Source organism: Nomascus leucogenys, chromosome 8 (genome assembly GCF_006542625.1).
Source record: "Nomascus leucogenys isolate Asia chromosome 8, Asia_NLE_v1, whole genome shotgun sequence".
Lineage (NCBI taxonomy): Eukaryota > Metazoa > Chordata > Mammalia > Primates > Hylobatidae > Nomascus > Nomascus leucogenys.
Genome location: NC_044388.1, coordinates 14,046,920 through 14,062,643, shown reverse-complemented (window position 1 = coordinate 14,062,643; position 15,724 = coordinate 14,046,920). Strand labels below are relative to the sequence as shown.

Below are 15,724 nucleotides of genomic sequence, written 5' to 3'. Positions count from 1 at the left end.
GATTGCACATCTTACTCTGTGTTTGCTTTTTCTTTTCTTTATGAACTGTATCAGTTATACAGTGCATTATGTAAAATTCTAAATAACAGTTTAAAGAATTTTAAAGCACAGTGGCAGGCACCTGTAATCTCAGCTACTCAGGAGGCTGAGGCACAAGAATCGCTTGAGGTGGAGGTTTCAGTGAGCCAAGATCACATCACCGCACTCCAGCCTGGGCGACAAAGCAAGATTCCATCTCAAAAAAAAAGAGAGAATTTTAACGCAAACACTCCATGTAATTATTACTAAGGTCAAGAAATAGACTACTACAAAAGCTTCTCCATAATATGTCCCTCCCTAATTACAAACTTGGGAAATTTAATAAAAGCCTCAGTTCCTCACCAGTAAAAGGGGGATAATACCAACATAACAATAACTATCCCACAGAGTTATTGTAAAATGTTTATTGGCATATAGTAAATGCTCAATGTTCTTTTTTGCTTTTGTTCTTTTTTTGAGACAGAGTCTCACTTTGTCACCCAGGCTGGAGTGTAGTGGCGCAATCTCAGCTCACTGCAACCTCGACCTACTGGGCTCAACCTATCCTCTGCCTCAGCCCCCCAAGTAGCTGGGACTACAGGTGCGCACTACAACACCTAGCTAATATTTTGTATTTTTTGTAGACACAGGGTTTCACTATGTTACCCAGGCTTGTCTGAAACTCCTGAACTCAAGTGATCGCCCACCCCAGCCTCCAAAAGGGCTAGGATTACAAGTGGAAGCCACTATGCCTAGCCAAGTGTTTTCTTACACACACACATATTCACCAGAACAAAGACGTGGGGAAAGACAGGATACAAGTATGTAATCTAATTTGGTGATAACATATAACCACAGAGAAGTACAATGAAGAGATAAAGCTGGAAAGCTAGGTTGTAGCCATGTAAGAAACAAAAGAAAAACTTAAGAAGCAAATAACAAAAGGGAAACTGAGAAAATTCACTGGACAGTTTTGGAAGACAACTCTCCATGGAGTCTCTTGATTTTCTGCCTGTCTTGAGAAGAGAAGCACTGAAAGCCTTTGTTCCAATCTTTTCAGGATAGTTATATAGTGAAGAGTCCTGGAAGAAAGACATGTCCCCGAGCAAAAAGCGTATTTATGACCCATTATAAAAGATCTGAGTTTCTCTAAGCTTGAGATTCCACTACTTGTGCAGGTATCACCTGGACCTCTTCCCAAAGACCTGTGCAAACTGGAGCTCAGAAATATGATGCAAATGCTGACTGTCTGGCTACTGATAAAGTGCATCGTTCTTCATCTATGACCAAGTCATTTCAATGACTTCTACCATAAGCCATTAAACTATGCCAAGTTAACTTGTCAGCCTATACATAGGGTAAAACTTCAAACTCTTCATAGTTCTTGACAGACATTAGCATATAATCAATGTTTATTATAACTGAAAGACTCCACTTCCATGTTGTTGGAAGGAATTTTTTTTTTTTTTTGAGACGGAGTTTTGCTCTTGTTGCCCAGGCTGGAGTGCGATGGCGCGATCTCAGCTCACCACAACCTCCACCTCCCGGGTTCAAGTGATTCTCCTGCCTCAGCCTCCCAAGTAGCTGGGATTACAGGCGCCCTCCACCATGCCCAGCTAATTTTGTATTTTTAGTAGAGATGGGGTTTCTCCATGTTGGTCACGCTGGTCTCGACCTCCTGACCTCAGATGATCTGCCTGCCTCGGCCTCCCAAAGTGCTGGGATTACAGGCGTGAGTCATTGTGCCTGGCCAGGAATTTTTTAAAAAGCAATACTCAACTACATACTACCATCAAAAGCACTTTAAATATAATAAAGAGTTTTGGGTAGATAGGTAGAAAAAGATGTATTATGGAAACAGTAAGCTCAAGATGGCTGGAGTGGCTATATTAACATCAAATAAAGCAGACTTCAGGAAAAAGATTATTACCAGAAACAGAGACACATTTCATAATAATAAAAAGGTCCACTTGTCAAAACAACATAATAATCATAAGTTGTACATGTCTTACAACAGAGCTTCAAAATGAGTGAGAAAAACTTGACAGAATTAAGGGAGAAACAGATAATTCTACAGTCATAGTTGGATATTTTAACTTTCTTCTTGGCAGCTGATAGAATGAGACAAAAAAACAACGACAAAAAAAAAAACAAAGACATAGATTATTTGAAAAGTGCTATTAAAACACCTTAACCTAATTGATAGTTACAGAATACTACACCCAACAACTGCAAAACACACTTTCAAGTATGAAAGATACATTAACCAAGATGGACCATATGCTGGCCCATAAAATAAGTTTCAATAAATTTAAAAGGATTAAAATCATAAAGACTATGACCTCAAAACGAAACTAAGTTAGAAATCAGTAATAAGATACCTAGAATAATCCCAAATATTGAAAATTAAACAAGGCTGGGCATGGTGGCTCATGCCTGTAATCCGAGCACTTTGGGAGGCCGAGGCAGGCGGATCCTTGAGGTCAGGAGGTCAAGACAAGCCTAGCTAACATGGCAAAACCCCGTTTCTACTAAAAAAATACAAAAATTAGCTGGGTGTGGTGGTGCACGCCTGTAATCCCAGCTACTGTGGAGACTGAGACAGGAGAATCACCTGAACCAGGGAGGTGGAGGTTTCAGTGAGTAGAGATTGCGCCACTGCACTTCAGCCTGGGTGACAGAGCGAGACTCCGTCTCAAAAAAAAAAAAAAAAGAAGAAAATTAAACAACACACTTTTAAGTAATCCATGGGTAAAAGAAGATATCACAAATTAAAAACAATGTCAAAGTAAATTATAAACATGTTTAACACATCGAAGTCTGAGTGATGTAGCAGTGCTTAGAGAAAAATATATAGCTTTAAATGCATTTATTAGAAAACAAAAAGTTGCTTAAAATCTATAACCTAAAGTTTCACTTTAAAAGGCTGGAAAGAAAGCAAAGCAGAAGAAAATTTTAAAAAGCAGAAACCAATGAGATACTAAAGACAAATACTGACAATTATCTCAGTTGGTTATTTGAAAAAATAATCGATAAATCACTAGACTGGGTCAAGATAAAAAGAACATACTGGCCAGATGCAGTGGCTCACGCCTGTAATCCTAACACTTTGGGAGGCCGAGACGGGTGAACAGCTTGAGGCCAGGAGTTCAAAACCAGTATGGCCAACATAGTGAAACCCTGTCTCTACTAAAAATACAAAAAATTAGTCGGACATAGTGGAGGGCACCTGTAATCCCAGCTACTTGGGAGGCTGAGGCAGGAGAATCGGTTGAACACAGGAGGCGGAGGTTACAGTGAGCTAAGATTGCACCACTGCACTCCAGCCTGGGCAACAAGAATGAAACTCCCTCTCAAAAAAAAAAAAAAAAATACCAGAAATTAAAGAAGAGCTATCACTACAGATCCTACAGACATTAGAAGGATAGCAAGGAAATCTTACAAACTCCTGCCAATCAATTAAGTAAAATGAACAAATTTCCCTAAACTGACACAAGATGAAACAGACCAAAATTGACACAATATGAAACAGAAAATTTGACTAGCCCTATATCTAGTATAGAAACTAAATTTGATTTTGTTATCAAAACCATCCCAAAAAGAAAATTCCAAGTCCAGATGGTATCACTGGTACATTCTAAAATTCAAGGAAGAATAACAGTATTACACAAACTATTTCAGTAAATACAGGGAACATGTCCCAACCTTTTTTATGAAGCCATCATAACCCTAATACCAAAACCTGACAAAGACATTACAATAAAACTATAAAGCGATATGCCTAATGAAGAAATAGGCCAAAAATCCTATCAAAATAATAGTAAATACAAAAGGGATATATAATACGCTGTGACCAAGTTGGCTTATCCCAGTAACCAAAATTATTTTAACTTTTGAAAACCATCATTAACTTAACCATTCTACCACTAAAGACATTCAGTTTATTTCTGAATTTTGGCTACTGCAAATAAGGCTACTATGAACATTCTGTTCACACATCCTGGTACAAAAACACAAGGATTTTGGCTGGCCGCGGTGGCTCACGCCTGTAATCCCAGCACTTCGGGAGGCCGAGGCAGGCAGATCACTTGAGGTCAGGAGTTTGAGACCAGCCTGACCAACATAGAGAAACCTCATCTCTACTAAAAATACAAAATTAGCCAGACATGGTGGTGCATCCCTGTAATCCCAGCTACTCGGGTGGCTGAGGCCGGAGAATCGCTTGAACTGGGCAGGCGGAGGATGCGGTAAGCCAAGATTGCACTATTGCACTCCAGCCTGGGCAACAAGGGCAAAACTCCGTCTCAAAAATAAAAATACAAGGATTTCATTCATCAGGAATATAAAGATAGGAGTATAACTGCTGGGGTTAAAATACATGAATCTTGAATTTACTATCTTACTAACATCTTTCAGAAAATGATTGTATCAATTTACACTGCTGACAAAAGTGAGAATGTAATTCCTCTACATTCTCACCAATACTTGATATTATCAGACTTTTAATGTTTGTCAGTCTGAGGGAAGTGAAATGGTTTCTTCTCATGGCTCTACTTTGCACTTTCCTTTTTACCAATGAGATTACAATTCAATGCTTTTCCCAGTGTTAGCTGCTGTGAGTCATGACATTTCTTTTTTTTTTTTTTTTTTTTTTATTTTTATTATACTTTAGGGTTTTAGGGTACATGTGCACAATGTGCAGGTTTGTTACATATGTATCCATGTGCCATGTTGATTTCCTGCACCCATTAACTCGTCATTTAGCATTAGGTGTATCTCCTAATGCTGTCCCTCCCCCCTCCCCCCACCCCACAACAGTCCCCGGAGTGTGATGTTCCCCTTCCTGTGTCCATGAGTTCTCATTGTTCAATTCCCACCTATGAGTGAGAACATGTGGTGTTTGGTTTTTTGTCCTTGCGATAGTTTACTGAGAATGATGTTTTCCAGTTTCATCCATGTCCCTACAAAGGACACGAACTCATCATTTTTTATGGCTGCATAGTATTCCATGGTGTATATGTGCCACATTTTCTTAATCCAGTCTATCGTTGTTGGACATTTGGGTTGGTTCCAACTCTTTGCTATTGTGAATAGTGCCGCAATAAACATACGTGTGCATGTGTCTTTATAGCAGCATGATTTATAGTCCTTTGGGTATATACCCAGTAATGGGATGGCTGGGTCAAATGGTATTTCTAGTTCTAGATCCCTGAGGAATCGCCACACTGACTTCCACAATGGTTGAACTAGTTTACAGTCCCACCAACAGTGTAAAAGTGTTCCTATTTCTCCACATCCTCTCCAGCACCTGTTGTTTCCTGATTTTTGAATGATGGCCATTCTAACTGGTGTGAGATGGTATCTCACTGTGGTTTTGATTTGCATTTCTCTGATGGCCAGTGATGGTGAGCATTTCTTCATGTGTTTTCTGGCTGCATAAATGTCTTCTTTTGAGAAGTGTCTGTTCATGACCTCTGCCCACTTTTTGATGGGGTTGTTTGTTTTTTTCTTGTAAGAGTCATGACATTTCTTAGGTGAACTGCAACCAACCTTTTTTTTTTTTTGAGACAGAGTCTCACTCTGTCACCTAGGCTGGAGTGCAGTGGTGCGATATCAGCTCACTGCAACCTCTGCCTCCAGAGTTCAAGCAATTCACGTGCCTCAGCCTCCCGAGCAGCTGGGACTACAGGCACATGCCCCCACATGCAGCTAATTTTTGTATTTTTAGTAGAGACGAGGTTTCGCCATGTTGGCCACACTGGTCTCCAACTCCTGACCTCAAGTGATCCACTTGCCTCAACCTTCCAAAGTGCTAGGATTATAGGCGTGGGCCACTGTGCCCAGCCACAACCAGCATTCTTAATAGAAAAGATCAGAAAATATCAGAGTGCACTGCATAAAGATTAAGTATTATTTCATGAAACTTTTATTTTCATTGCGTGTGGATGTGTGTGTTTGTACTAGGCCACAACGTAAAATGTTTTTGTAACTGCTAGCAGAAGCTAGAAAACAAGTTAAAAAGCCATTGCTATTGTGTTTACAGCAAAATTCCATTGAAATTCTTGGACAACTAAATGGTACATCATTTTGGTCCACAGCACAAAGGAATGTATTTCATAAAGAAGGTAAGACACTCTCACATAACCCATAAATATATACACCTACTACGGACTCACAAAATTAAAAATAAATAAAAAATAAACTGGTTGGGGGAGAAAGAAGGCAAGATTTACGACATCCTTCACTACTGACTGGCAAAAAAAGAGTAGCCACCCCCAACCTTTTTGGTACCAGGGACCAGGTTCATGGAAAAAAATTTTTCCACGGATGGGGTGGGGAATCGGAAGGTTTCAGGATAAAACTGTTCCACCTCAGATCATCATGCATTAGATAAAGCGCGCAACCTACATCTCTTGAATGCGCAGTTCACAACAGAGTTTGCACTCATATGACAATCTAATGCTCCTACTGATCTGACAGGAGGTGGATGGAGCACAGGTGATAAAGCTAGCTCACCTGCCTCTCACCTCCTGCTACGCAGTCCAGTTTCTACCAGGCCACAGACCATATGGGTCCATAGCCCAGGGGTTGGGGACCCTTGATTTAGAACACAGGTGTCCAATCTTTTGGCTTCCCTGGGCCACATTAGAAGAAGAATTGTTGTAGGCCATACATAAAATACACTAATGATAGCTAATAAGGTAAAAAATAAACAAAACAAACCTCATATTGTTTTTAATAAGTTTATGAAATTTGTGTTGAGCCACATTCAAAGCCATTCTGGGCTGCATGCAGCCCATGGGCCGCAGGTTGGACAAGCTTGATTTAGAAGAGGAGGAGAAAAATCTGAGGGAAGCAATAAGGGGTATGTTATATAAAGAAAAGATTCTATAAAACCAACTGAATTATAAGACACTTTCAGCACTAAAAGGCAGGAAGCTGACTGTCCTCTTAACCACCAAAATAACAGAAAACTTCCTACAGACACAATTCTAATTCCTTCAAGAATCACCTCATTCTGTGGCTTATGCAAGAACATCATTTTAGCTCTCTGCTTCCTAGTTTTTCCCTACCACCCTAGCAAGAATCATCTAAATTCTAAAGATTTATATTTTTATTCAGTCAACAAAAATTTACCAAGCCCCTATTATATCATTTCTGTATTAAAATATATCTCCCTAGCAATTTTAATTCCCAGTTATATCCTTTAAAGCAAGGGTGTCCAATCTTTTAGCTTCCCTGGGCCACACCGGAAGAATTGTCTTGGGTCACCCATAAAATAAACTAACTATAACTGATGAGCTAAAAAAAAAACAAAAAAAAATGCAAAAAAAAAAACTCACAATGTTTTAAGAAAGTTTATAAATTTGTGTTCGGCCACGGGTTGGACAAGCTTGCTGGGCTTGATTATCCCTGGCTAACCTATCTTAATTGCCTCTTCATGAAAGTATTTTGCTTCTTGGACTACTAAACCGTATGCCATGACTAAACTTCTGCTGCCTTCTTTGTTCCACCAATAATACCCCTACTCTGAGACTTGCAAATAACTATTCTCTTCATAAGAATTCTCTCCTCAGCCAGGCGCGGTGGCTCACTTTGGGAGGCCAAGGCAAGCTGATTGCCTGAGGTCAAGAGTTCGAGACCAGCCTGGCCTTAGGCAGGTGCTGAAACCCCGTCTGTACTAAAAATACAAAAATTAGCCAGGCATCCAAGCACAGTGCCTCACGCCTGTAATCCCAGCACTTTCGGAGGCTGAGGCAGGCAGATCACCTGAGGTCAGGAGTTCGAGACCAGCCTGACCAACATGGAAAAATACTGTCTCTACTAAAAATACAAAATTAGTTGGGTGTGGTGGCACGTGCCTGTAATCCCAGCTACTCAGGAGGCTGCGGCAGAAGAATCACTTGCACCCGGGAGGCAGAGGTTGCAGTGAGCCGAGATTGCACCACTGCACTCTAGCCCGGGCAACAAGAGTGAAACTCTGTCTCAAAAAAAAAAAAAAAAAAAAAAAAAATTAGCCGGGCATGGTGGTGGGTGCCTGTAATCCCAGCTACTCAGGAGGCTGGAGCAGGAGAATTCACTTGAACCTGGGAGGCGGAGGTTGCAGTAAACCAAGATTGCGCCACTGCACTCCAGCCTGGGCGACAGAGCGAGACTCCGTCTCAAAAAAAAAAAAAAGAATTCTCTCTTCACAAGCTGCTAGACCAATCACACCACAGCAACTGTCTGACGCAATGATTGTGTGAATCTGCCACTTAACAGGAGTGTGATCCAAGGCATTTAAATTCCTTAACTTCGACCACGCACAGTGGCTCACGCCTGTAATCCCAGCACCTTGGGAGGCCAAGGCGGGCTGATTACTTGAGGCCAGGAGTTTGAGACCAGCCTAGGCAACATGGCAAAATCTCATCTCTTTACAAAATACAAAAATTAGCTGGGCGTAGTGGCATGTGCCTGTAGTCCCAGCTACTGTAGGCCCCACCTGAGCCTGGGGAGGTTGAGGCTGCAGTGAACTGTGACTGCACAACTGTACTCCAGCCTGAGTGACAGACAGAGACCCTATCTCAAAAAATAAAAAATAAATCCCTTTACTTCTCTGAGATTCAATATCATATCAAAACCAGGTAAAACAAAAGGCATCAACGAATGGCATGAATTACATAATTTTTTTTTTTTTTGAGACAGAGTCTCACTCTGTCACCCAGGCTGGAGTGTAGTGGCACAATCTCAGCTCACTGCAAGCTCCACCTCCCGGGTTCACACCATTCTCCTGCCTCAGCCTCCCCAATAGCTGGGACTACAGGTGCCCGCCACCACACCCGGCTAATTTTTTGTATTTTTAGTAGAGACAGGGTTTCACCGTGTTAGCCAGGATGGTCTCGATCTCCTGACCTCATGATCCACCCACCTCGGCCTCCCAAAGTGCTGGGATTACAGGCGTGAGCCACCGTGCCTGGCCAAGAATTATGTAATTTTTAAAAAATACAAATAACTGGCCAGCCGCAGTGGCTCACGCCTGTAATCCCAGCACTTTGGGAGGCCAAGGTGGACAGACAGTTTCAGGTCAAGAGTTAGAGACCAGCCTGGCCAACAAGGTGAAACCCTGTCTCTACCAAATATATAAAAAATTAGCTAGCCGTGCTGGCGCATGCCTACAGTCCCAGCTACTCAGGAGGCTGAGGCACACGAATCGCCTGAACCCAGGCGGTGGAGGTTGCAGTGAGCCTAGATCATGCCATTGCACTCTGGTCACGGCACACTCAAAAAATAATAATTTTTTTTTTTTTTTTTTTCCTGAGACGGGTTCTCACTCTGTCACCCAGGCTAGAGTGCAGTGGCGTGATCTCAGCTCACTGCAAGCCCCGCCTCCCAGGTTCAAGCAATTCTCCTGCCTCGGCCTCCTGAGTAGCTAGGATTACAGGCAAGTGCTACCATGCCTGGCTAATTTTTGTATTTTTAGTATAGACAGGGTTTCACCATGTCGGCCAAGCTGGTCTCGAACTCCTGACCTCAGGTGATCCACCCACCTCGGCCTCCCAAAGTGCTGGGATTACAGGCATCGGCCACTGTACCAGGCCAATAATAGTAATTTTTAAAAATTAAAAAAAAAAAGTGTTCTTCCTGGCAGAAATGAAAGAAAAAATAATTATATAAACTCCCTTCTCCCACTGCCTCCCTTCTTTATAACTTTTTAAATTTGTTTTTTTTAATTTCCTCTCAATGCAATAAAATTATTTCATAGAGGAAGGCACATAAACTAAGGGACCAGGAAACAGGGGAAAGGAAAAAAGGTGAGGAAAAGGCAATATAAGTAAGAGTAAGCTGATCAAGTTGGGTTACTGCTCTGCCTATGTCCTCTCCTTGTATGTCCAGAATCTCAACAGGTAAATGTGAATATACTTCTTTTCCCATGGCAGGCAAAATTCTTAAGAGCGTCCACTAACCCACACCCTTGTATCATCCCCTCCCCTTGAGTGTGGGAGAGACCTGTAGATATAACGGGATATCACTACGGTGATTATATGACAAAATATATGTTTGCATATGTAATTAAGGCCCTTAGTTAAGTTTACCACAAGGGCCTCAGAGCTTAGCTGGTGAGCTTTTAAAAAAGACCTTAAAGGGGAGTCAGAGGTCAGACACACAGGAAATAGGGGGATTGACTCCTGCTAGCATGGATAAAAGCTAACAGCCATGTTGTGAACTGTCTATGTGGCCACATGGCAAGGATCTGAGAGCAGTCCTTGGCCAAGAGCTAACAAGAAGATGGGGACTTCAGTCATACTATCACAAGGAAATTAATTGTGCCAACAAGTAGTGACCTTGAAAGACAACTCTGGCCGGGCACAGTGGCTCACCCTGTAATCCCAGCATTTTGGGAGGCTCAGGTGGGCAGATCACGAGGTGAAGAGATGGAGACCATCCTGGCCAACATGGTGAAACTCCGTCTCTACTAAAAATACAAAAATTAGCTAGGCATGGTGGCACACACCTGTAGTCCCAGCTACTTTCGAGGCTGAGGCAGGAGAATCGCTTGAACCTGGGAGGCAGAGATTGCAGTGAGCCGAGATCGCGCCACTGCACTCCAGCCTGGTGACAGAATGAGATTCCATCTCAAAAAAAAAAAAAAAAAAAGACAACTCTAAGCCTCAGATATGAACTGCAGCCACAGCTGGCACCCTGATTTTAGCCTATGAGATGCTCAGCTATACCTCCCCAAACTTCTGACCTATGGAAGCTGAAAAAATTGTTAATCTTCTAAGTGTGAAATTTGTTATGCATCAAAGAAAAGAAAGAAAGAAACTAATATACCCCCCTAAACAAGGATATAAAGATACAGGACAAAACAACAAATAAAAGGGGAAACAAGAATGTATCTTTCCCAGAGTACATTATTTCTTCTCACAGCACTGAGATTATGAACATACAGAGTCAGAATCAAGGAAAAAAAGATTAAAACTGTACAAAATTCTGTAAATTTTAAGTTATAGTAATTAAATGTGTGTTTTTCACAGACATCTTGTTACACAATCACCATAAGATACTATCCCCATTTTATTTTTTTAAAGAGATGGGGTCTTGTATGTTGCCCAGGCAGGCCTTAAACTCCTGGGTTTAAGGGCTCCTCCTGCCTCACTACAGAGTAGCTGGAACTACAGGAGTGCACCACTGGGCCCGGCTCCCCATTTTTAGAGATAAAGAAAGTAAGGCTCAAAGGTAACATCCCGAACACCACAAACCCAGGGGATGTTCAAAGTAACTTCGGCCCAGGACCCACTCCTTCTCCCCTACACCATAGTGCCTTTAAGGCTTTAAAAGAGCCAATCAAATCTACAGTCATTTTATTAGTCTCTTCAAAGGAGGCAATCCTAGTAACACAACAAACTTCCATATTTTGCATCTATTTAAATATTCCTTAGCTTTATCAGAACATTGAAACTGAAGTGGATACAGAAAAATTTCCACTCAAAAGCAGTTCGTTTGTGAAAATGACCACTGGTAGATCACTTGAATTTAGTTTACTCGAAGTACGTTTTAACTATGTAAAGGAAAAAACGTGGCAAAACACCTGTAGATCTTCTACAACTTTATTTGGGTAACAATTTGTCTTATAAGTATTCTTAATCATCAAAAACAAGGAAATAACATTTCTGCTTCTTTCCATTCCATATTTCCCTACTTGGTTAAAATTTTTTAGTCTGAATTCTTCATACATTATGAATATTGGAACAAGATACGTTATATTACCATACAATAAACAAGTTATTTTTATTTTCACTGTTCTGTATATTTCTCTAAGTGCTTCACCATCAGAATGTGCAATTTTCTTAAAACACGAGGAAAACTAAAATGTAGAGGCACATTCAAATTCCACATAAGTTACAAATCACACAACTTTGTGCCAATTCAGATACTTTCTCGTGTAAACACTATTTTTGCGAAGATGCAAAATAGTCTTTCTAGTCAGAACCACGAGAATAAACTCTATCCATCTTCACACCAACTTTAACAGCAAATAATTTTTTTTTTTTATCACAAATTGCATTTTTTTCTTTGTCTGTAAGTGTCCAAAACTATCCCACGACTTATACGCCCGGAGCACGATTCCCTGCAATGTGAAGAGAATCGATAACATTTCAAATGTGGGTAGACAGCGGTGACGTGACAATCCTTAAACCTGAAAATTTCTTAGTACCCATACAAGAAGCACCCAGTTCGGACCCTGCAAACGAGGCTCAAGTCCAACTCCAAGCACTCTAGTTTCCCACCCCGCCCCCACCTCGAGAAAGGAGGGAAAACAACTTTTATTGGCCTCGTCTCTCAGGGGACTGGCAAACTAGCGGGGCAGTGCTTGGGCCTGGACACGTTTCACAAGGAAGCCCCCGTCGGGGGCTGAGAGGGCAGATAGCTGGAAAGCCCGGCATTGACGCCCCGTCTCCCCCAGCCGCCACCCCCCAGCCCCACCCTGCCAACAAGAAGCCTGGGCCAGCCACCCCGCCAAGCGACCCCCCAGGCCCCTCCGCTGAGATGAACTCGTTGTCATGTGACGCCGCCGTCGCTAAAACACCGCAGAAACGCAGGTCGGCGGGCGGCGGAAGGCATTCGCGCCAGCCCGCCTCGGCCCGGCCCCGCTGGGCGCGGGCGAGTCCCGAGAGCCCGGGCGTGGGGGTGCGGAGGGCGGGCTTGGCGGCGGGCCCGAGCGCGCCACAAAGGCTTCCGCGCCTGTCGCCGTAGTGCCCGGGCGGGCGGGGGCAAAATTTTCGGTGCCCGCGGGAGGGGTGGCAAGCGACGAAGACGCCGGGTTGCCCGCCGCGCCCACAGACGCCTCTCCGCGCACTAGGACGGCCCACGACCGCCGCTCCCCGCACAGGCCCGCGCGGCCTCCCTCCCCCGCACGGGGCCCGCGCCCGGCCCGCCCGCTCGCCGCTCGCGCTCTCTCGCTCTCGCCCGGCCTCCATCTTGGATCGGCGCTTCCAGCCCCCGCGCCGCTGCCGCCGCATTCCCCCTCTTTCCCGCCCCCCGCCGCCGTCGCCGCCGCCCGCACTCACCTCAGCTGCCCATCCGGGCGCCGCCGACTGTCGACCTAGTTTCCCCCCAAAAGTCTCCGGTGTGTTATTCCCGATGTGGGGGGGTTGTTACGGGGTGGTCGCCGGGGGTTCGGGAGCGGGGGCCGCGCCTTCAACGGAGCTGCAATCCTAACCCGCCATCTGGTGGCATTTTCCACACGCCAATGGCGCCGCTGCAGACTTGGGTCCGGACCGCCCTCTGCTGGCCGCGGTGCTCACTGCCTTGCTGACGGGACAGGCCTGCCCGGAAAAGGGAGGGAGCTGAGGCGCGAGCTAGGGACCGCGGCAGGGGCGCGCGCAAACGCTTGCCAGTGGAGATTGCGCGCACGCGCAGCAGCGGGGCGGGAAACGTGGCCGCTGCGTGGCGGCCCCGCCCCCACACGGAGCGCTCGCTCAGTTCAGCCAATCGCGAGCGGCGTAGGCTTCTGGATAAGGGCGCTGTGGACGGTTCTTGGCCGCCCGAGGCTGGCGGAAGGACGGCCACGGTGGCGCCTGCGCGTCCGGCTCGTCGAGTTGCCGCCCGCCATTTTTGGAGCTTCTTGGAGACCTAGGCAGGAACCCGCCCCGGGTTCCTTCACCGAGGCTCCTCCCTAGGTCTCAGGGCCGGCGCTTTCCTCTGTTCCCGCCCGGCTTCTGCTGCCCCCATCCGCAGCTCTCGAGACGCCCTGCGGAAACCCGATGGTGAGGCCGCGCAGATCCCTGTTCCCATTTGGATTTAGCAAGGGCCTCAGAGCTCAGCATTGTATTCGCGATTTACGGTGACAAGCGCTTTCACCAGGCGAGAGTGAAAAGGTTTCAAAGGGACTATTGGGGACTTCCCTTGCCATTAATCTAGACGAAACACTGCCGGCCCCAGGCCGATTGGCGTCATCCTGCCTCTGTAAAGCAGCACATCCTCTCCGTGGTGCCGGCTTTGCATAAGGCGGCAGCATTGGCTAGTTTGTGAGAAGAGAATATGACTAGACTGAGAAAATAGACTCAGCTGTGAAATTGGATTTCTGCTTCCACAACCTAGGACTACTTTCAGTAGCTCTGAAATAAACATGAGAATCTTAGCCTCCTAGATGCCAAAAGAGAAATAATCAGTACGGTGAAATCATTAACAAACTATGTTGAACGTCACCTCTTCCCTGATCTCCACCTGCCCGTCCGTGGCTATGGATCCCTACCTTTCACTTGCTTACTTTTCACCGCAAAAGTGAATCCTTACTCTCCTGGATCATTAGCCCCGTATATGACTAACTTCTCTATCGCTATAGCCAACTCTATTTCAGTATAGAATCGCTCAACTACTTTATAGTCTTCAGGGCCTATCTACAGTAGGTTACCCGTATTTGTGGTTTCTCTCTCAAGGGTTTGCAAGATGTGTGGCTTTTCGCTGGAGGAAGTCATAACTGACCAGATTGGATATGAATTCGTGACTGGACCCCTACTTACAATTTTCTTGGGTTTTCTTCTAATCTCTGGCTGATCTCCTATTTTCCACAAAGACTGTTTCAAGCTTTACATGTTATTAAAGATGCCAGTCCCAGTCCATACTAATAGATAAATTCATCCAGTTTCCTGGGCTGAAAGCTATGGGACTCCAATTCCGGTTTGACGTTCCCTCCATTATAAAATATCTGTGACCACTTCCTGTTTGTGATCCCAAAACTTCTAACCAAATTAACCCAGAACCCTTCTCTCCAAAGCCACTCCCTCTGCCTGAAACTATGCCATCCCTTCCCACCTTCTCCTTCCACCACTACTTTCCTAGCGCCCTATAACGTAAATATGTTCTTATCCGCTGTCTTCTTCCTTTCTGTTTCTCAGAAGTTTCTGTTGTCTTGGCTGGGTGCGGTGGCTCACACCTGTAATCCCAGCACTTTGTGAGGCCGAGGCGGGCGGATAACATGAGGTCAGGAGTTCGAGACTACCCTGGCCAACACGGTGAAACCCTGTCTCTACTAAAAATACAAACATTAGCCAGGCGTGGTGGTGTGCGCCTGTAATGCCAGCTACTCGGGAGGCTGAGGCAGGAGAATCTCTCGAACCCGGGAGGTGAAGGTTGCAGTGAGCTGAAATCACGCCACTGCACTCCAGCCTGGGCGACAAGAGTGAGACTCCGTCTCAAAAAAAAAGTTTCTGTTGTCTTTTTTTTTTTTTATTCAGTGATGTTACTCCCTCCAGTTGCTATGCTATCAACCTTCCTTTCATTGACACATTCTCAAAAGAAACAGGGTTTTCACCAATCCCCATCCCCTACTTAAAACCCTTTTTCCCTCTCTTTTAAGACACGTCCCCGGATCTACACCTACCTAGTTTGCTGGTCTTCTGATTTCTTTGCTAGCACCTCCTCTTTCTTCAATCTGTTCTCTACTATATGCCTTCTCTTAGGTCTCCCAAAATTAGTCTGTTCTTGATTTTTCCTTAACTGAGGTTCCTCATGTTCAGCTACTTGCCAGAAAGCTGCAGCTCAAACACTTAAAATAATTCATCTCTCTTATTTGAATTTCCCAATTTATCCTAACATTGTAATTTCAGCATAGTGTAGTAATTAAGAACATGAACTGTGAAACCAGACTGCTCTGGAAAGCTTTGTAACCTTAGACAAATCTCCTTCTGTCTCAGTTTCCTCAACTGCAAAATGGAAATAGCAA

At 44.4% G+C, this 15,724-nt stretch overlaps 1 protein-coding gene across 2 annotated transcripts in view; it reads right to left on the bottom strand.

The window, feature by feature from the left end:
* The window catches only part of STAG1 (stromal antigen 1), a 417,686-nt gene extending 404,355 nt beyond the window's left edge, over positions 1-13,331 (bottom strand). The window contains exon 1 of one of the 2 annotated variants that reach the window (XM_003265265.4): positions 13,068-13,331. The gene's annotated coding sequence lies outside the window, so the exon portion shown is untranslated. The remainder of the gene's footprint in view (positions 1-13,067) is intronic. The other variant, XM_030816776.1, reaches the window with a different exon arrangement.
* Between the last annotated feature and the right edge of the window lie 2,393 nt (positions 13,332-15,724).